This window comes from Felis catus, chromosome A1 (genome assembly GCF_018350175.1).
Source record: "Felis catus isolate Fca126 chromosome A1, F.catus_Fca126_mat1.0, whole genome shotgun sequence".
Lineage (NCBI taxonomy): Eukaryota > Metazoa > Chordata > Mammalia > Carnivora > Felidae > Felis > Felis catus.
The window spans coordinates 190,729,910-190,753,337 of NC_058368.1; the positions used below are offsets into that span (position 1 = coordinate 190,729,910).

At 39.3% G+C, this 23,428-nt stretch overlaps 1 protein-coding gene across 7 annotated transcripts in view; it reads right to left on the reverse strand.

Moving 5' to 3' along the window:
• Nucleotides 1-23,428, reverse strand: part of SGCD (sarcoglycan delta) — a 946,774-nt gene that overhangs the window by 81,145 nt on the left and 842,201 nt on the right. The window lies entirely within an intron of this gene.

The following is a 23,428-nucleotide window of genomic DNA, read 5'->3' on the forward strand; positions in this document are numbered from 1 at the left end:
GCCTTCTGAAACCCACAGAGTGCATTTCAACCTGGATTGTCTTACTTAATGGTATTAGCACACCCATTTTGCAAATGGGAAAACAGGAAGCCAGGGAGGGGTAAGTCCCTGATCGTAAGTGGTAGACTCAGGACTGTCTGAGTCTAATGTCAAGATTCTAATACTTATGATATCAGTCTGGCATGTGAGCAGAATATAAAGTATGGATTAAAACTTGTAAGAGGTAGTCTAGTACCCAAAAGAATCCAGGCCTGGGAATCAGGATATTTTGTTTCCAGTGCTGACCACCCCACTTAGCTATGGGGCTTGAGGCAGGCCACTCTCTCTTTCTGGGCCTAGACTTCCTCCGGTAACAAGAGAGGACTAGACCTGGTAATTGCCATGGGCTATTTGTATCTTTAACTCTTAAGAATTCTCCTCCCTGAAAGGCTCCTCCCTACATACAGCCTACAGAATGGTTACTAAGTAGAAACCAGCTGCATACTGAACAATTCCTCATTCCAGATTAAAAAAAAAAATTCTTAGTGCTTGCTCCAGGGAAGAAATTTTCTTTGTTTGGGAAATTATTTTGATATGACACTTGAGGGAAAGACAAGACCCCAAGGGCACAGGTCAACAGGAACGTGAGTTACCAAGAGTGTAACTAAAGTGATAGTTATCAGACATAATCCAGATTGTTGGCGGATGGAGGAGTAGACAGTAGGGAGAGAAGAAAGAAGGAAAGACTGCCAGAGAAGACACAGGGACCAGGAAATGTGATCTGGAGACTGTTGGGAAAAAGAATATTCACATACTACTGAATTTTAGCTCGTTTTGCTTTCTTAAAACTTTAAGAAAATCTGTACACACCAGAGCCATTTGTGAGTAGTACTTTTGGTGGAAATTAAATGAAAAATGTGGAGATCCAAGTTTAAATCAATGTCTTAGGAAACAGACCACTTGAGCTGGATAACGAGATGCCCTTTCAGAGTACATGGTATGTAGTTCATGCAGCGCTCAAGGGTGACGTGTGCACACAGTGCAGAGGCAATTCAAATCCTAGGTGTAGTAGGTTTGTGGACTTATAATTTTCCAATACATGGAAATAAGGGTCCTGTTCATAAAAAAAAAAAAATCACCATGTTATGACAAATGTCTGACAGATGGACATGTTGGAGGAAAGGATGCCTTTTTCTATTCTGCACAAAAGTGATGTCTGGTCTCTTGGTGGTACTCACTCTTAAACCAAATACACTCACAGAATAGAAGTTCAAAATCAGAGGTGATCAGAGGTCATCAGGAAACTTGACAGAGGACCGTGGGACAGACATTACAGTTTTCTCAAACTGTCAAAAAGAGTTTTGAAGCAATCACTTGTAAGTAGATATTAGAGGGCAGGATTTCGGCAGATGTCCAACTCACATAGTAACAAAGTGGTACTAGGTACATCAACAGAAACCCATACAAATGCTACTTTCTCCACTGCTCTCTATTATATACACATACTTGCTTGAACTTTTACATGAAGAAGACGAGGAAGAAAAATTGGAGTACCCAATGTGGTACTGGCATCCCACAGAATTATCCAGCGGTGTTATCAAGGCTGTAACAAGGAAATCGCGGGTTGCCCACGTGTGGAAGATACTTCAGCGTCTTTCTCTCACCCCCAATTAAAATGTGAATAGGGCATAAACTGCTCCCTCTGAGCGTTTTTTAATTTTAATTTTTTTGCATTTGGAGGACAGAGAGAGAATTCTCAATTGCTTGCATACATTTCCCTTTCACTGATCAGTTTACAAGCATTCATATCACCACACACAAACTGTAATTTCCTCTTTGTTATCTTTGCTTCCTTCAGACAAACATGATTCACCGAAGAAATAATAATGAGCCATTACCTCTGATGTAACGGCTGCCTGCATTGTCGAAATGGGAGTGTGCCCAGACTGGAGATTAATGTGGTATTAAGGAAGGCAGAGTACATTCCACTTCTAGATGGTGCAAACACCCCACAGTTTACTGTGTACTTTTTCATATACTTATCTAAAACCTTTTTTTCCCCACAGTCATACGTAGAATCCGAACCCTGTAAGCTACTATCTAGTAACAGTTATTCTAATAATCATTAGTTTCTTCACTCACTCACTCACCCATTCATCAACCGCTCCACCTACCAAATTATTCAGCAAAACTTTATTGAATATCCACTAATGTGTGAGGCACTCTTTCAGAGTTCATAATACTCAGAGTGTGGACAGTGATGGGGGCATGTGACACAAGAGCTGTCCTCTTGAAACTCAGTGATCAACCTTGGCTACACTCTGGAATCACCAGGCATGCTCTAAACAATACCAAGGCTTAAGTGGCACCTCTAGAGATTCTGATTTAATTGTCCTGGGATGGCAACTAGGAGTCAGGGTCATTTTTTAAACTTCTCAGGTGGTTTGAATATGAAGCAAAGGTTGAGGATCACTGGCTTAGAGTTTGCAACTCAGTCAGGCAGACAAAGAATAAGTAAGTGAACAACATAATAATAATTACATGAAACAAAAGGCCATGAAGAGTGGTGTTTTGTGCTTTCTGGTTAGCTCCAACAAATCTCCATTCTGAGATAAGGCCCAAGGCTTAGTAGGCTGTGACTGAAAACTAAATTTTGTGGATCTGTGTCTTCCCACATTTTTTCCATGGTGAGGTTGTGGTTATAACAGACATTACCCTTGTGGCAGATTATCAGTGAGGCAATGGTCAGGATGCTGAACCTTCGGCTTTTCTTGCTGTGTCAAGTTACTTGTTCTGATCAGAAAATCTGAAAGCTTTTGCTTTTGAGTGCAATTGAAGGCATAAGAAATGAAATAGGGAGATTTAAATTCCTTTTGTTCTCTGAGGACAGATTCCTTTTGCATGGTGGTATGGTTTAGCAGAAAGAGTATAAAGTCAGGCCAAGTGCTATTATTCTTCCTGGCTCCCTGAATATCTTCGTACAAGCTCCTGAACTTCTATGAGTTTCTGGCTCCTTACCCATAAAACAGGGATGATCATGGATGGGGCTTCTTCCCAGAGGTGCTTCTTCTGATATGAAGATTAAATGACATAAGACACACAAGGAACTAAGCTGGTTCTAGGCATAGGATGTTCTCCATAAATACTGACCACTTTGCCTGGGTATTCAAAGTCTCCCCTTCTAGACAATAAACTCCATGAGGGCAAAGACCATACCCGTCTTGGTTGTCATTGCATCCCTAGCACCTAGGTCCAATGCACAGCATGCATTCAAATATTCGTAGAAGGAATACATTCATTTGTGTTATATTTACATGTCTAGTTCAGTAACTCCAACTAGAACCCTGCCCAGTAAAGTGCCCAGATTTGAGCAGCAACTGTCATCTCAAAGATTCTTGAACAAGGCCTAATGGGGAAGATGGCGGCGTAGGAGGATGCTGGGCTCACCGTGTCCTGCTGGTCACTTATATTCCACCTACACCTGCCTAATAACCCAGAAAACCACTAGAAGACTAGCAGAATGGACTCTCCAGAGCCAAGCACAGACGAGAGGCCCATGGAAGAAGGTAGGAAGGGCGGAGAGGTTAATGAACTGATAAAAAATGATTTAAACAATATAACAGAAAGTGAATTTAGAATAATACTCATAAAATTAATCGCTGGGCTTGTAAACAGTATAGAGGACAGCAGAGAATCTATTGCTACAGAGATCAAGGGACTAAGGAACAGCCAGGAGGAGCTAAAAAATGCTATAAATGAACTGCAAAATACAATGGAGATGACCACGGCTCGGACTGAAGAGGCAGAGGAGAGAATAGGTGAACTAGAAGATAAAGTTAGGGAAAAAGAGGAAGCTGAGAAAAAGAGAGATTAAAAAAAAATCCAGGAGTATGAGGGGAAAATTAGAGAACTAAGTGATGCACTAAAGAGAAATAATCTATGCATAAGTGGTATTCCAGAGGAGGAAGAGAGAGGGAAAGGTGCTGAAGGTGTACTTGAAGAAATAATAGCTGAGAACTTCCCTGATCTGGGGAAGGAAAAGGCATTGAAATCCAAGAGGCATAGAGAACTCCCTTCAGACGTAACTTGAATTGATCTTCTGCACCACATATCATAGTGAAACTGGCAGAATACAAGGATAAAGAGAAAATTCTGAAAGCAGCTAGGGATAAACGTGCTCTAACATATAAAGGGAGACCGATAAGACTTGTGACCGATCTCTCTACTGAAACTTGGCAGGCCAGAAAGGAATGGCAGGAAATCTTCCATGTGATGAACAGAAAAAATATGCAGCCGAGAATCCTTTATCCAGCAAGTCTGTCATTTAGAATAGAAGTAGAGATTAAAGGTCTTCCCAAACAAACAAAAACTGGAGGAATTCGTCACCACTAAACCAGCCCTACAAGAGATCCTAAGGGGGATCCTGTGAGACAAAGTACCAGAGACATCACTACAAGCATGAAACCCTACAGACATCACAATGACTCTAAACCCATATCTTTCTATAATAACACTGAACGTAAATGGACTAAATGCACCAACCAAAAGACATAGGGTATCAGAATGGATAAAAAAACAAGACCCATCTATTTGCTGCCTACAAGAGACTCATTTTAGACATGAGGACACCTTCAGATTGAAAGTGAGGGGATGGAGAACTATTTATCATGCTACTGGAGGTCAAAAGAAAGCTGGAGTAGCTGTACTTATATTAGACAAACTAGACCTTAAATTAAAGGCTGTAACAAGAGATGAAGAAGGGCATTATATAATAATTACAGGGTCTATCCATCAGGAAGAGCTAACAATTATAAATGTCTATGCGCCGAATACGGGAGCCCCCAAATATATAAAACAATTACTCACAAACATAAGCAACCTTATTGATAAGAATGTGGTAATTGCAGGGGACTTTAACACCCCACTTACAGAATTGGATAGATCATCTAGACACACGGTCAATAAGGAAACAAGGGCCCTGAATGATACATTGGATCAGATGGACTTGACAGATATATTTAGAACTCTGTATCCCAAAGCAACAGAATATACCTTTTTCTCGAGTGCACATGGAACATTCTCCAAGATAGATCATATACTGGGTCACGAAACAGCCCTTCATAAGTATACAAGAATTGAAATCATACCATGCATACTTTCAGACCACAATGCTATGAAGCTTGAAATCAACCACAGGAAAAAGTCTGGAAAACCTCCAAAAGCATGGAGGTTAAAGAACACCCTACTAAAGAATGAGTGGGTCAACCAGGCAATTAGAGAAGAAATTAAAAAATATATGGAAACAGACAAAAATGAAAATACAACAATCCAAATGCTTTGGGATGCAGCGAAGGCAGTCCTGAGAGGAAAATACATTGCAATCCAGGCCTATCTCAAGAAACAAGAAAAATCCCAAATACAAAATCTAACAGCACACCTAAAGGAAATAGAATCAGAACAGCAAAGACAGCCTAAACCCAGCAGAAGAAGAGAAATAATAAAGATCAGAGCAGAAATAAACAATATAGAACCTAAGAAAAAACTGTAGAGCAGATCAACGAAACCAAGAGTTGGTTTTTTGAAAAAATAAACAAAATTGATAAACCTTTAGCCATGCTTCTCAAAAAGAAAAGGGAGATGACCCAAATAGATAAAATCATGAATGAAAATGGAATTATTACAACCAATCCCTCAGAGATACAAGCAATTATCAGGGAATACTATGAAAAATTATATGCCAACAAATTGGACAACCTGGAAGAAATGGATAAATTTCTAAACATGCACACACTTCTAAAACTCAATCAGGAGGAAATAGAAAGCTTGAACAGACCCATAATCAGCGAGGAAATTGAATCAGTTATCAAAAATCTCCCAACAAATAAGAGTCCAGGACAAGATGGCTTCTCTGGGGAGTTCTACCAGACTTTTAAAGCAGAGATAATACCTATCCTTCTCAAGCTATTCCAAAAAATAGAAAGGGAAGGGAAACTTCCAGACTCATTCTATGAAGCCAGTATTACTTTGATTCCTAAACCAGACAGAGACCCAGTAAAAAAAGAAAACTATAGGCCAATCTCCCTGATGAATATGGATGCAAAAATTCCCAATAAGATACTAGCAAATCAAATTCAACAGCATATAACAAGAATTATCCACCATGATCAACTGGTATTCATTCCTGGGATGCAGGGCTGGTTCAACATTCACAAATCAATCAACGTGATACATCACATTAATAAAAGAAAAGATAAGAACCATATGATCCTGTCAATCGATGCAGAAAAGGCATTTGACAAAATTGAGCAATGTTTCTTAATAAAAACCCTCGAGAAAGTCGGGATAGAAGGAACATACTTAAACATCATAAAAGCCATTTATGAAAAGCCCACAGCTAACATCATCCTCAATGGGGAAAAACTGAGAGCTTTTTCCCTGAGATCAGGAACACGACAGGGATGTCCACTCTCACCACTGTTGTTTAACATAGTGTTGGAAGTGCTAGCATCAGCAATCAGACAGCAAAAGGAAATCAAAGGCATCAAAATTGGCAAAGATGAAGTTAAGCTTTCACTTTTTGCAGATGACATGATATTATACATGGAAAACCTTATAGACTCCACTCAAAGTCTGCTAGAACTGATACGTGAATTTAGGAAAGTTGCAGGATACAAAATCAATGTACAGAAATCAGTTGCATTCTTATACACTAATAATGAAGTAACAGAAAGACAAATACAGAAACTGATCCCATTCACAATTGTACCAAGAAGCATAAAATACCTGGGGATAAATCTAACCAAAGATGTAAAAGATCTGTATGCTGAAAACTATAGACAGCTTATGAAGGAAATTGAAGAAGATATAAAGAAATGGAAAAACATTCTGTGCTCATGGATTGGAAGAATAAATATTGTCAAAATGTCAATACTACCCAAAGCTATCCACACATTCAATGCAATCCCAGTCAAAATTGCACCAGCATTCTTCTCGAAGCTAGAACAAGCAATCCTAAAATTCATATGGAACCACAAAAGGCCCCGAATAGCCAAAGTAATTTTGAAGAAGAAGATCAAAGCAGGAGGCATCACAATCTCAGACTTTATCCTCTACTGCAAAGCTGTAATTATCAAGACAGCATGGTATTGGCACAAAAACAGACACAGAGACCAATGGAATAGAATAGATACCCCAGAACTAGACCCACAAACGTATGGCCAACTAATCTTTGACAAAGCAGAACAGAACATCCAATGGAAAAAAGACAGTCTCTTTAACAAATGGTGCTGGGAGAACTGGACAGCAACATGCAGAAGGTTGAAACTAGACCACTTTCTCACACCATTCACGAAAATAAACTCAAAATGGATAAAGGACCTGAATGTGAGACAGGAAACCATCAAAACCCTAGAGGAGAAAGCAGGAAAAAGGCCTCTCTGACCTCAGTCATAGCAATTTCTTACTTGACACATCCCCAAAGGCAAGGGAATTAAAAGCAAAAATGAACTAATGGGACCTCATGAAGATAAAAAGCTTCTGCACAGGAAAGGAAACAACCAACAAAACTAAAAAGCAACCAATGGAATGGGAAAAGATGTTTGCAAATGACATATCAGACCAAGGGGTAGTATCCAAAATCTATAACGAGCTCACTAAACTCCACACCCGAAAAACAAATAATCCAGTGAAGAAATGGGCAGAAAACATGAACAGACACTTCTCTAAAGAAGACATCCGGATGGCCAACAAGCACATGAAAAGATGCTCAATGTCGCTCCTCATCAGGGAAATACAAATCAAAACCACACTCAGGTATCACCTCACGCCAGTCAGAGTGGCCAAAATGAACAAATCAGGAGACTATAGATGCTGGAGAGGATGTGGAGAAACGGGAACTCTCTTGCACTGTTGGTGGGAATGCAAATTGGTGCAGCCACTCTGGAAAACAGTGTGGAGGTTCCTCAAAAAATTAAAAATAGACCTACCCTATGACCCAGCAGTAGCACTGCTAGGAATTTACCCAAGCGACGCAGGAGTACTGATGCATAGGGGCACTTGTACCCCAATGTTTATAGCAGCACTTTCAACAATAGCCAAATTATGGAAAGAGCCTAAATGTCCATCAACTGATGAATGGATAAAAAAATTGTGGTTTATATACACAATGGAGTACTACATGGCAATGAGAAAGAATGAAATATGGCCCTTTGTAGCAATGTGGATGGAACTGGAGAGTGTTATGCTAAGTGAAATAAGCCATACAGAGAAAGACAGATACCATATGATTTCACTCTTATGTGGATCCTGAGAAACTTAACAGAAACCCATGAAGGAGGGGAAGGAAAAAAAAAAAAGCTTAGAGTGGGAGAGAGCCAAAGCATAAGAAACTCTTAAAAACTGAGAACAGACTGAGGGCTGATGGTGGGTGGGTGATGGGTATTGAGGAGGGCACCTTTTGGGATGAGCACTGGGTGTTGTATGGAAACCAATTTGACAATAAATTAAAAAAAAAAGACTCTTGAACAGGTTCAACTTGTCAAATGGTGCTCTATGTCTGCTTCGCATTGTCCTACTTTATAGGCTGTGTCCCCAGATCTTATCAAGTTTTTCCGTTGGAACATGGGAGTGCTGGTGAACCAAAGGATCAGCATTGCTTAGCTTATCCTGAGGTCCCAGGCTCTGTCTTAAGTGCTACCCCAGAGAGTACATGAAAACTGTTTCAACCCATGTGCTATTCATCCACAGGACCTCATTAGTATTGTCTGGTCAAGTGATGCCAGTCCTTTGAAAAATACTGCTGAGGTTTGCTTTTCATGACCATGGTGATATCTAACTATTATTACCAAAGAGAATTCATTTGATTGGCAAAACCACAGCACTCACTCTGTCTTGCAGGTTCATCTGGCCTGGTAATAGGCTGCAGGCAAGAAGCAAGTGTTCAATGATGGCAACCTAAGGTTATTAGATAAAAATCCATGTAAGCCAAGTGAAAAAGAGGTACCCATTCTGGCCTTTGGGGGAAGAAAACACTGCAACTCATAAGGGTGCAATTTAATGAAGGATCAAAACCTTTATGAAGGTATGTGAGAATAAATGGGTGAGCTCTAGGAAGGTACAAAAGAGTCAATGTGAAAAATGTTAAAAGAAATCTCATTAGGATTTCATGTGTAATTTCATTCTCCTGCTGGGCTTATGAGAGAGCCATTGATTCCTGGTGGCAGTTGACAACCATGATGAAAGGTACCCAGATGAGGCTTCTTATTTCTGGGATTTTCTACCTGGTTTGTCCCCCAGGGAAGCTGGTCTAAGCTTCTGTCTCCTTTCTAGAAATGGTTGAAGAAGCTAGGAGGGGCAGTGTTTTGGTCAAGGCAGTGTTAGAGTTAGTGGATTTTAAAACATTTTAAAACTTACGAGCTAATTTGTTTTTCCTTTTTAAACAATGTTTCCACCTCCATCCTCACCATATTGTGACGAAATTCAGAAAAAGGTCAAAAGCTATTTGCTGTATGAGTGCTTAAAACATTCAGCTTTCATGCATAACCACAACACTTAACCACTTCATCCTGTGTAGTGCAACCTCTCAGTTTCCCTTTCCTTAGGACAAGGTTTGCCTCTCTAATGCATGAATACAAATGGCAAATGGCTTTGCTCTAAGAAAATTTCCAAAGCTGGGTTAAAGTTCACTATTAATGTTTGTTACTTTGATTGCCTTACACTTTGTTTTATTGTTGTTTTGATTATATTGACTTGTATAAAATAGGCTAGGAATCCACTGCTGACTATTTTCTACGGGAGGCAAATGACAGAGCAAAATTACCCCTATCACTGGACAGGTCCCGTGGGCATAATCCAGAATGAGTAATGGTCTGTTGCTTCAACAACAAAGTCCTCAAAACTAACATCTGAATCCCTACATTCTAGGTATGTGTGAAGTTGTTCGTATACATCATGCTATTTGGTTCTCACAAGCCTTTCTGAATTGGTGCTGTTCTCGTCCCCCTGTTCACAAATGAGGCAGCTGACATAGAGGTTTTAAAACCTTGTCCAGAGGCATATCCTAGCAGTGAAGGACAACACGGGGATCTAGGGTCTAGTAGTCAGGCTCTAGAATCTTCCCCTCACCTTTACTCTGTACTGCTGCCAGTGTGAGGGATTCTGCCCATAGACTAAAACCTCAAAATCTTACTGAGCTCTGAGAAAGTAACATTTTTCTTATGCCAAACATTAACCCCTCAGTCTCCTCATGGGTACCATGGGGGATGAAGCCAATCCCTCTTGTCCTACTTTAGGTTGTTTCTGAGGGAGTATTTATAAAAATGCTTTGAAATTTACAAAGCACCACAGGGATGTGAAGAATTTGAATTGTACTCCAAACACTCATAGTGCAAGCAAAAATAAAAAGGAATCAATCAATGTTGGTCACAGACTGTGTCCTTCAAGGTTACAGTCAAGATTAGCTCACTGAATGCAGCCTTTAAAAGGAATTTAAATGTAATGAGAGGTCCCTGGTAACATCACATCCATGAGCAGTACTTTGAAGGCCGAGTCTTAGAATGTTGGTGTTAAAGCATATCTGAAAGGTCATTTAGTTAAAATCTTCCCATCTTTTGATGCATGACACATCTCTATAATAGTCTTGGTCTGGCGGCCCCCTGCTTATGTTGAGTCTCTCATGAGTATCAAGGGAGATAATTTACCACTGCAGACCATTAGAAACTGCTTCCTTATGTTGGGATTCCTCACTTTGGGTTCTATTGCCCTCACTCCTTAGACATCCCACATCATTAGAACAGCAAAATTCTCTTTTTGTAAGAATATCACACATTGTGCAGAGAGAGGAACATTGTGCCTTTACTTGTTCATTTGACTTAGTCACTGCATGACTCAAGATATAGTATTAGTATACGACAGGAGGCAAAACTCTCCATGCATCCTTCTTTAAGAACTGACTTCTAGCTTGAGAATCAGTCAGTAATGTGCTGAATGTATTGTAATAGCTCCTCAAACATGGAGAGGGGGATGTGTCCAATTCATTATGGTTGTGTCTCACAAATGGTCCTCAAAGCATAGCTCAGTCATTTGTGGGGGTGGGTAATCAGAGGCCCGAGGCCTCCTGCTCTCCTATTTAATCCCACATATCAAGCATATTTTCTATAGATATTTGCACTCAGAGGCTGAAGGGTATTTTCTTCATTTCCCAAAGAGATTTCCATGAGGACCACAGGGAGAACCATAAACTAACAGACAGATGCATCATGTTAAGAAGGGTGTCAACACTTTCCTTTAATCAGTACACAGTCAATATTCTCCATCATGAATAACTAATAAGTTTCTGAACTCCTTCCCTCAGATGTCATTGCAAAAATCTATCTGAGGAATGTCATCTGCACTTAATGAAGGGACAAGCATTATAATTAAGTTTGAAGCTATTTCTTAAGCATGAAGCTGCCACGAAGTGTGAAATGACTATAATTCACATTTTTAAGCCCCAGAATTTATTAGCATCGATGTTCTATTCAAGGTTAGGAGTATGGTGCCTGTACAGTCACAGGATTCAAATGGCTCTGTGCTGTTATTCTGGAGTGAGTATGCCTGAGCTCAGATGTCAGGCAAGGAAAATAATCATTAATGACTCAGGTTTTATTTTTTGGAAAAAAAAAATCTCAAAGACCTGGAAACTCATTTCTGTTTGTGAATAGGAAGGGACAATGACATGCAAAACTGGGCAAAAGGGGACTTCGCATTCCTCTAGGAACGATAATAACCATGGTTGAGAAAATGGAGAGAAACTACAGGCCAGAGGCTTCCAGTTAAGCATGGCTCTGCTGGAGTGTGACGACTCTACAACCAGGGTGAAAACAGAATCAAAAGTTTTGACACTGCTTGTAAGAGAAAGAAGACTGAATTATTCTCTTTTGGAAATGACTTCATGTGGACAGAAGAAACAAAAGCATGGGATAATAAGTGCTTAGACAAAATCCAGGAGACTTTGATGGGCTCTCCTTTACAAACAAATGTGAAAGGGGCAACTACTCATGTTTGTGCTGGTTGAGAACATACTTTTGGAGAGGATACATTTGTAATGATCCATCTAACCTAAACCCCTTTGTGAGTGTGGGCAATGGCAAACATGGAAGACATCTCAGCCAGTGAATCCAACAAGGAAGAAATGTAGGGGCTTTTGTGTGTCTGTAACAGGCAGGTCATATGAGTCAGGGGTGTGCCCCAAAGGGTTTCCTTAGGAAGTGCGATTTAAGCTGAGAGTTGAAACATGATTATGTAGACAGAGAGTACAGAAGAATGTTTCAAGGCAAGGGAATAACAAAGCTCTAAGGGAAGGCACCAAGGTACAGCAGAGGAAACAAAGAGAAGGTACAAGTGCTGAAGTCACATGGAGTTCTGATTGAGCTCAATAAAGGTCTACCTCTGTTCCTTCTGAAATGCCAATGCAATGACTGGAGATAACTGTAAAATGACCCCCCCCCCCAAAAGGCACACACCCACAATGAAAAGAGAAGCAGCGCGGGTAGAAGAAAGGTATTGATCCAGTTTTGGAAGTTGAAAAGCAAACAGAGGTGACGTCACTAGCAGATGACAGAAAACTGAAAACTAAGAGCCTGTGGGTTTGGGGAAGACCTAGCCAAAAGTAAATTCAGGCTGCATAATCCCTGCAAAGCACAGGCATGGAAACATGCCGGCATCACTGTGACTGACAGTCTGGTGGGACTGTTTTCAGGAAGGCTGGTTGAGGTCTCCATGGGAAACTCTCAGACTAGATGTCTCTCCACTGTACATACCCAGGGGACCAGGCCACCTTTACCATTATGGTAATGGTAAATTGCCATTTGAAATGGCCATTTGAAAAAGTCCCAATCAAAAAGCCAGTGACCTGAAACATAATTTTAAAAAGTAAGAACGGGAGAAATTTGAAATGATCACTAATATCATCAAAGAATAAAGAGACGATAATACACCTGCAAAATTAATACAGGGTGCTACAGAAGGGAACAGCTATAGAGTAAAATATGTTTAGAAACTGAAATGTGAGCTCAGGAATTAAAAGTTCAGTGGGAGGAACAGGCAATGGAGAGGAGGAGAACAGAGGGAGAAACAAAATGTGGAATTTGAGAAATTTAACAGAAGACCATAGGGGAAGGGAAGGAAAGATAAGTTACACACAGAGGGAGGCAAACCATAAGAGACTCTTAAATACAGAGAACAAGCTGATGGGGGTGGGGTTGGGGGGAGTGGGGAAAATGGGTGGTGGGCATTGAGGAGGACACTTGTTGGGATGAGCAATGGATGTTGTATGTAAATGATGAATCATGGGAGTCTACTCCCGAAGCCAAGAACACACTGTGTGCTAGCTAACTTGACAACAAATTGTTAAAAAAAAAAAAAAAAAAAAAGAAAGAAAAGAAAAGATTGGAAGGTGTGTAAGGGTGATCAGAGATGAGAAGCCAGGACATCACCCAAGGCCAGATCAACTACTTGAAGGTTACTTGTGAGTACTCTGGTTTTGAAATTTTATCTTCAAGTCAGTGGGAGCCACCAAAGGATAGCAAACAAGGGATTGACATTTGACCCAAGTTGGCACATAGTCCCTGGCAGGAAATCCAGTGAGTTTATAGAATTCTCTCTGAGATCGGATGGTCTTGATCTCATTTATATTATATTCTAACAATCCATGGAAAATTCTGGAGTAAGAAACAAAATGACATCCATTGGCTGATTTTTTTTTCTTTTTATGATTCACTTCTAGTTCTCAACTTATTTCAGGTAAAAAACTGTTGTCAGCTTGTTCCTTTCAACTCCCATTACTCTTTGTTTTGAAAAGGTTATAATTGGAATAAAACAAGCCTGGCTTTGAGCCAAAATCATGAAGGGTGTAATTAAGCAAGATTTTCTGTCTATGCACCCAGCAGAGCCATCCTACTGAGGGGGAAAAAAAACGGAGAATCACAAAGCAATTGTGTGTTTTTCAAGAATAATAGAACAATCTACCCCACACACTTTACATAATAAATGGCAGCTGCTGACATTTTAATCAAGATAAAAACAATAATAAAGTCACAATGCTCCTTTTGAGGCAGAAGGTAGTCCCAACTCAGGAATTTTGTCAAACCTACACTCATGCCCATTCTGTTCTAAAAGGCTGAGAGGTTAGCACTTAATTTGGGATCTCATACCTGCCTTGACAACATGGACGAAAGTGCCATTTCAAACCGCAACCCCCCCCCCATCATGAGTTAATCTTCTGAGTAATTTTTTCACATTTTGAACTCTTACATTAAAAATTAATTTAAAAGATATAATTTTAATTCTTAAGTAAAAGCCACTTGTCCTGGATAATGATAATCATGTGTCACATTGCCTTTCTTGGATTCAGATGAAAATGGGCCAGCCATTAAGGGACAACCACATAGGTACTAAGGTGCCTCATTTCACATGGTTGATGGCTTTAGCTGTCAGAGATAGTCGAGTAATCATTTTGAGAGACGCATGTAAATGTTTTAGTTATTAAGGCATTTCCTCCAGTATTTTGTTGGTTTAAGAGATTATAAATCTAGGAGCATTTTGGGGAGTATGAGTGTCAATCAATGCCAGTTCAAGACTTACAGAGAAACTAAATCACTAATAGCAGGTGCCTGGTGATGGATTCTGAAAGCATTTTTTTTTTTCCTTTTGATCACACCCGGTGTTCCCTACAAGACACACAGGGGAAGACTCATGGCTTCTGAAGCCTGATGGTCAGCTCAGATATTGTGACTGACACAATACCTTGTATTGCAGGCTACCCAATTTACAAATTGTGTTCATCAGTGATAGCAAATGGCATTTCTTTGTTGTTCTTACTTGACTTAATTGTTCTCTCAAATTTATGCTTATGGATTGTTAGAAAAAAATTACACTTCTTGTGGCATCTTCTCTGTGATTAAAAAGTATTGTTTCCCATTAGGATAAATAATTAATCTTTCAATTTTCTTCTCCCACTTTATATCATAATGGATATGGGGAGGATGGGGCTTATGTGACCTTGTGGTAACAGGAACAAAGACAGTTCAGATTCCATAAGATGTTGTCCTGATTGACATCAGCCTAGCAGCCCACACTTAAGTCCTCACAGGGTGAATTCTGGTTACTGCTCACTGGGCTCATTTAATGCTCGCTGAGTGAAGTCTGAATGGTGTTTGCAGCCCTGAGGCCTGGGTAGGTTTTCCACTGTACCACCAAATCGGACTGTCTGCTTTGGAGCCCACAGACCCACTGCAGGGAAGCTGCCCAGGAGCCCACTAGTCTGCCCCATCAGTCACCAATCTGCCGGGCTCAACAGGATACCACGTGGATTCCTTCCTGCCCTGGCATTCCCAACCCCCAGGAGCTGAAGGAGATTTGAGAGTGCTGACCCAAGTCCCCTCTTCCTCTCTAGCCACATGACAATCCAGAGGGTTGTGAGACCAACCAGCTTTATAAGCTGGTTTCCTCCTAGAGTCCCAAATGAAAATGCACAATGACCGTCTGCTTCTGACTTTCCTTGAAATCTAATTGGTTTCCCCTTTCCATGAATCAGAGAACAAAGGTCAACAGGCTGTAGTATATTTTACCACTTGCTTTCCCTACATTTCCTATCTTCTTACTACACTTCACCAGAGATCAGAAAAGATGGATTTTCCATTTCCTCTTCCTGAGTGGGAATTCCTCTATGCCATAGACTCTGTTTCCCCCATGATGTTATCTTCCATTTATCCTTCCTTGGCCTCCAATGGTAGAATTATACTGTACAGAGGAGATGTCGGCAGATCACAAAGGTTTGGTAGCTTTAAAATATAATCTCTATCATATTTGTAAAACAAAAAAGCCTTAGATAAACATGGCAAAGGGAAAGATGGAAATACCTCAAATATGGCAGGATCCCTTTACCTTTACCCCTTTGTTTCTCCCATATACTTAGAGAACCATGGTGAAAAGGGCACCTAGAGAAAAGGTTGGGGATAAGGGAACAAAATAAATAGGTAGATAAATCCAAACTCTGTTTTGGTATTAATGAAAAAAGGGGGGGGGGAAATGATAGGATTCTGGAATGCAGGAAGAAGGGAAGGAGGGAGAAAAGGGACATATATGGTCTTGAAAGATGGACAAGATGTATTACTTTGGGTTTTCAAACAGGTTTGCAACCTTAAAGTGGACTTCTTTAAGCTCTTGCCTGTGGCTTTCAGATGTTCATTTTTTCTGGGTGGGCACTGTAGGTTGGTGAAAAATTGTGATACAGTCCCTAGCATCTTAGGCAAAATGAGAAAATAGAGCCTCCGCAATTATATGCTAATATTATTACATGCATGCAGTTTATAGGGCTTTCATTCTAAGGCTATGTCTTAGTCAACAGTAGATGTAGATACACAAAAGCTTTTTGGTTTTGTCCTTTATTGAAAAATAATTATTAGTCACCCAGGTTTCATAGAAACTTTTTACTGGTTGATGAAATTTAAAACTTTAGGGACTCGTGTCTGAGGGCTGGAGCCCCATGAAAATGAGCTGCTTGTTCCTCCCAGTAGCTAACATTTGTTGAATTAATGTTCACTGAGCTTTTCCCATGTTCTAGGCACTGGGTGAGGATAGCTTAGGAGACTTGTCCAGGTTCACAAAGAAGATAGGATTTGGGGCCAAACTCAAACACAATGCAGAATACCTTCAAAGCATGACTCTTGACAAACATGAACACTGTGTCATGATCCTTCTGTTTTGTAAGGCTTGTGAGTATCTATGACATTATCTGGCCATTGTACATTTTCATTTCTCCTTTGAATCACTTCAGTATTCATGATCTGTGATCAGACAATTGTGAATTTCATATGTGCAAAATAAAACTGAAAAACCTAGTCTAAGTACATGGAATTGGAAGTTAGAGGAGAGGGAAGATCAACAAAATTATAGAACATGTCTGCAAAATGTTTAAAAATGAGAACATATTCCCCCATATACCATGCACCCATAGCTATAAGAAGCATAATATATAGCCTCTCCCTCCTCTCTCTACCTTCATATATATAAAATACATATGTATGTGTATATGTATATATGCATATATGTAAAAATGTCTCATGTGTATAAAATGATATATATCTATGTGTATATATATATATATATATATATATATATATATATATATATTACACATATAATTAAAAATGTGACCACCCATCCAGTATTTTTGCTGTTTTGACTTTTGAGGTGGACATGGAAAGGGAGAAGTATTACTAAGTCTCTAATTAATAGAACTCTGATGCTTTAACAGACTGTTCCGGTGGCTTACAGTTATAAACCGCTGCCAGTCAAATAAACATTTAGTTGGCTACAGCCGTTTTAAAATAAAATTAAAGAAATAAATTCATTTTTTGTCAATTTGGAAGTGTCTAATTCTTGTTTTCCTATGATATACACAGACTTTAAATCTCAAACGTTCCCAAAGGAGTTTAGATTAGTATCTATCCATTAAAAAAAGATCCCACAGAATACTCAAGTGCATATTGGGAGTAACAGATGCATCTTTCTGCTTTATTATTAAAACTCTGGTAATGTTGTGGGGAAAAAAAACACAGTAGCAAAGAAATGCCTTGTTTATTTGAAGAGGCAGAATGGGTTTGATAGTAATGACTCTTACAGTTCTGAATTATGTACTAAACTCTGAAACTTGTAACAATCCTTAAAGTCCTCTGTGATCATATTTGAGATTGCCTTCACAATTTATTAAAGAACACAATGGTCATAAGGAAATTATAGCACCTCATTTTTAGAAATGACACGGTAATATTCTTGGGAGCTACAGAAATACATTGGCCTATTTGCCTTTACATTAAGTGGACCTAGAGAACCATGCTTTTTAAATTCTGAGGCCCACTTACTGGCTTTTTCTTTCATCTTGCGACTAAAATATCCCATACCTAACCCTCTCAGGTAGAATTCTCTGTGTCATTCTCTGTGTGTCCTCTGACTTTGTTCATATATCTAGTCCATCGCTTATCATACTACCTTATATTTGGGTTGCATGTCTATCTTATTCTCCTTAACTATAAATTATTTGAGTACTCATTTATCTCTTTATTCCAAATATTTAGCACATGCCTTGACTCCTAGTAAGTGTCAAAAAAAAAAAAAATGGCCAAGAGTGACTGACCTATGATGAAATGGAAATCAGGTCACCACCCTTATCATAACTGTATGTAGAATAAGAGCACATCCGCACATTAGTTGATGAAAAATTCTTTTGTAAAGATCTTTTGGTTTCTTGCTGTTTTTTGGTCCCTTCCAAGCTTTTAGTGATATCCAGAGGAACAGAATTGGCTATATGTGTTAAGTGGTCTAGGTAACCTTCTCCTATGTTTTACATTTGCCCTGGCATATGTCTGGGAAATAAGATCTCACAGTCTATTTCCTGTTCCTGTAGGATCAGAATCTTACAGAGAGCTTCATAGTTGAAAAGAATCCTTAGAGCAAGGTAGGCATTCACAGGTAGCTTCTGTTCTTACAGAAAATACATATGCAAAACTAAATGGCCTATTTCCTGTCTCAGATCATGCACAGCCTGAGATCAGGGAACTTTCCAATTGTCTTTATATACAGACACCAGGAAAAAAAATAATGAACAAGTGAACATTTAATATAGTCAGATTATGAATTTCAGATCGTGAATTTATTAAAATCCAGTTTCTGTTCCAAGTTAGTTTTTCTTATTTCAAGAGATAGGCATAGTGACTGGTAGATTTTTTTCAGTAGAGTCTTGAATCTAGAGCAACATGTCATTATTTCAGAATTGTCCTTCAGGGGCAAAGTCAACAAACCACCCAACTTGGATATTGGGCTCAGACCTTGCTAACCCTCATTATTTGTCTGGAGAGAAGCAACCCTCTTTTGTGATTTTTCAACTCAACTCTGGATTATTTACAAACATCTTAGGTGAACACTGTGAATACAGTAACGATAGTAATTCTGAAAAAGAAAGCAGTCAACCGAAACTCTAGCAGAGGAAGCTACTACTTTTTGAGCTGAGGATTGAGATCTTCTAGGAAGATGTGCTGGAGGCCTAACATCTGCCTCTCATTAACAAGCAAACAAACAACAATAAAAGAACAAACAAAAAAACCCTTCAAAATCCAAACTGATGTTGGAGGAAACAAGTTATCCCAACAGACAAGGTCTCTAAAATAGATGCTATTTTCCCACGTTTGATATTTGGGGTAAGTGAAGGACATGGATGGATATTTAAGTTTTGCTTGTTCAGTTCAGAAGATGGTGTATGGAAAAATAACCTGTAGTCTTTTTAACTCAGTTCCCACTGACAAGTAAGGCAAAGAAAATCTGGGTATAGAACATTATTTAAAAAAAAAACAACTCTCTACTCATCATCAGGGAAATACAAATCAAAACCACAATGAGATACTACCTTACACCTGTCAGAATGACTAACATTAACAACTCAGGCAACAACAGATGTTGGTGAGGATGCGGAGAAAGAGGATCTCTTTTGCACTGTTGGTGGGAATGCAAGCTGGTGCAGCCACTCTGCAAAACAGTATGGAGGTTCCTCAAGAAACTAAAAATAGAACTACCCTATGACACAGCAATTGCACTACTAGGTATTTATCCAAAGGATACAGGTGTGCTGTTTTGAAGGGACACATGCACCCCCATGTTTATAGCAGCACTCTCAACAATAACCAAAGTATGGAAAGAGCCCAAATGTCCATCGATGGATGAATGGATAAAGAAGATGTGGTATATATACATACAATGGAGTATTACTCAGCAATCAAAAAGAATGAAATCTTGCCATTTGCAACTACGTGGATGGAACTGGAGGGTATGATGCTAAGTGAAATTAGAGAGACAAATATCATGACTTCACTCATATGAGGACTTTAAGATGCAAAACAGATGAACATAAGGGAAGGGAAGCAAAAATAATATAAAAATAAGGGGGGAGGGACAAAACAGAAGACACTCATAAATATGGAGAACAAACTGAGCATTATGGGAGGAGTTGTGAGAGGGGGGATGGGCTAAATGGGTAAGGGGCACTAAGGAATCTACTCCTGAAATCATTGTTGTACTATATGCTAACTCATTTAGATGTAAATTTTAAAAAATAAAAAATAAAACAAGTTAAAATAAAAAAAATTAAAAAAAACAACTCTTATTAAAAACATTCTAACAACTGCAGTGGGAGTTTTAAAGATGCATTAATTCACATATCAACAAATAGTTTTTCTGTTAAACTCTTCTTTACATATTTTTTGGATCTGTAATGCATTCAGGTGATTGCACGATTTTAAGCAAATCTTACATAAAATAAGATATTTTATGGGGCTACAATGTTAATTTTTTAGTTTTGATAAATATACTGTGGATATGTAAGATGTTAACATCAGAAATACCAGGTAAAGGGTATAGAGGGATAATCTGCAGGAATATTGCAACTCTTCTTTTCTTTTTTTTTTTTTGCAAAAGTTTATTTACTTGTTTATTTATTTATTTAGGCAGAGAGAGAGTGAGAGAGTGAGAGAGAAAGAGAGAGAGAAGGAGAGAGAGAGAGAAAGAAAGAGAGAAAGAGAGAGAGAGAGAGAGAGAGAGAGAGAGAGAGAGAGAGAGAGAGAATATGAATCTGACTTGGGACTCCATCTACAAACCACAAGATCATGACCTGAGCCAAAATCAAGAGTCCAATGCTTAACCACTGAGCCACTGAGGTCCCCTGCAACTATTCTGTTAATCTAAAATTACTTTATAATAAAAAGTAAAATAATATAAGGGGATTAGCTGTTTGGAGCCTGAAGAGACCTGGCTTTTTATAGATATCAGGGCTCCAGGATTAGCTCAAGGCTATATAGTGTGTTTGCTGTAGGTATCTGACCCCCAGCTCGATATTATTCCCCTCAGTTGTGTTGCTCCTGAGGAGTGGACCAATTCTGCTTCACCTGAACAGCTCACTCAGTGCTGTCTGCTGGCACAAATCCAGGGATCTTCCTTAGGTTATTCTACTTTCCTAAGATGAGAAGACATCCCAGCACAAATGCACTGGATCAGTAAAACTGATCCAACTGTAAAGCCAGAGGCCAGAAGACTTCGTCACCAAGTTCATTACCTATTTACTCAATATCCAAGGTCAATACCGTTCAATAGCACAGAGTAAAGTGTGGTACCATTAGATGACAAAGGTGAAACATCCACAGAAGCACTGGTCTGGGCTAATATATCAGCTACATTTCATTATCTTTCAATTGGTCAGAGATTCTCCTACAAAGTGCCATTAAAATAAAAGAAAATCATAAGGATGAAGGAGCTAATTATCACATTCTAGGCCCTGACTCCATTCAGGCTATCAACCATCAACACAATTTGAATAGGGGCGAACATTCTACACTCCAGTTGTAGAATGACGTATGAAAGTCTTTTTATGTGTCCTGCAAGAAAATTTTATTTCTTGTTTCTGTAGGATATGCTTACAACTTTAAAATAAACAATGGAAAGGTAGCAATGAGCAGAAGTCCTTATTTTGTTGCACTTTGACTCAGGAGATTCACTTGTAAATTTTGGAGATTTAATTTTTTTAAGGCAAAGTCCCAGGGTTTTCCATTGGTGTCAACAGAGGACCACAGTCTACAACCTTATATGAGCAATTACTGTGCTCTAAAGTTTTCAGAGTATGGATCTCTAAAGTGGGCTGATGCTTGGATAATTTTTCTTTTTATTTGATGTGGGCTGGGTTTGTTTTTAACCACGTAAGATTTATTTTTCTATTAAAAAATTATTTTTTTATTTAGTTTTGAGACACAGAGAGAGACAGAGTATGAGTGGGAAGGGGCAGAGAGAGAGGGAGACACAGAATCTGAAGCAGGCTCCAGTCTCTGAGCCGCCAGCACAGAGCCCAACGCGGGGTTCGAACTGAGGAGCTGTGGGATCATGACCTGAGCTGAAGTCGGATGCTTAACTGACTGAGCCACTCAGGCACCCTTATTTTTCTATTTAAAGCAAAGTTAGCCTAAATTTTTGACTCTCATATTTTCCATGCCTTCCAGGTAATGGAGCACTTGTTCCATGGGGGAGGGGAGGAATTACTGGGTCATATTTAGAGGTCAACTTCTTCTAGACAGCACCTTTCTTTGGACTGATCAGCACTAATTACTGACCAGTTGTGTTAAAAAATAACCCTGTTCCTCAAGAGGTCTGTGAAAAGAAAGGGAAACAGGTCACACATTAGCTTGTCTCAAAAAAGAGCTCTTATATCACAGACACGAGGATTCGCTGCACTCTCAGAGAATGAGCTTGCTCTCAGAGTCCTGAAATACAGGTTTCCTTGGGTGGATTTGCTGAAAAGATTCCAGCTTTAGTACCTAAGATGAAACAAAGGATCTAGCTGATGGTCAGGTAACTTCTGGCAGGAAGAAGCCCTGAGATGGAAGCAACTATTCAAGGAAAAAATAAAACCTTGCAATGTAGCATATAATGTTAAAAATACAGCCCATGGTATATGGGATTTGGAGAAGAAAATGTTCTCTTTCTTCACCAACTATCCTCTTCCTTTGGCCCAATTTATTTCCCTATAGTCATAAAGCCTTACAAGCTTTGTAAGAATGCTAGGCATTTTGTAATGAGATATATTCTCCACTTACTGAGAATGTGTTTCTGTTCAGGGAAATCCAAACGCCAACATGGCTGTTGCCGTTTTAGCAAGACATAGATCTCGGGGCTGCATCTTGAAAAAGTAGATATGGCTTGTGTGATACAAATGCATTTACTTATGTTTGATGTCTACTATTAAATATTCAATATTATTTATGATGATTTATGCTAGAAGAACTACAAGAAATGAAGAAATCCAGCATTCCCTGAATTCTTCATGGCTGTAAATGAGGTAGGGAAACAGAAGAGACTCCATTTTAGAAAGGCTCCATCTCTGCTGTTTTTCTACTAGACCCCATTTCCGAATAAGCCAAAGGAGCTATGTTCCCACTTCCAAGGGGAAGCAAGAAAGTTAATCTGAATTTTGTTCTAGGTCCCAAACATCTGATAACATCTAAGAAGAGCCAAAACCCAAACATGTTCCAGGACATTATCTTCCAACAAACCACGGCCTACACTGGCATCAACACCCCCTACCTTCAGTGGTTTATGGAATAACAGCTATTGGTCACCCAACACTTGCAGTTGATCAGACCCTACCCTGGATTCCTGGAGAAACACATACCTCAGACCCCTTTCCCGTATAAAACCCTAATCCCAAGCGATGCTGAAACTCATTCTCCTTTCCTTTCTGAGTCTCCCAGACACTCCATCTGCTATTTTCTGTCTGTCACTCATGCTATTCAATAAATTCTGCTTTCACTTTCTCCAGATTATATTTGATTTCTTCCTGCATGAAGCCCAGGACCCTCTTACTGGTCCTGCGGGAGGCCCC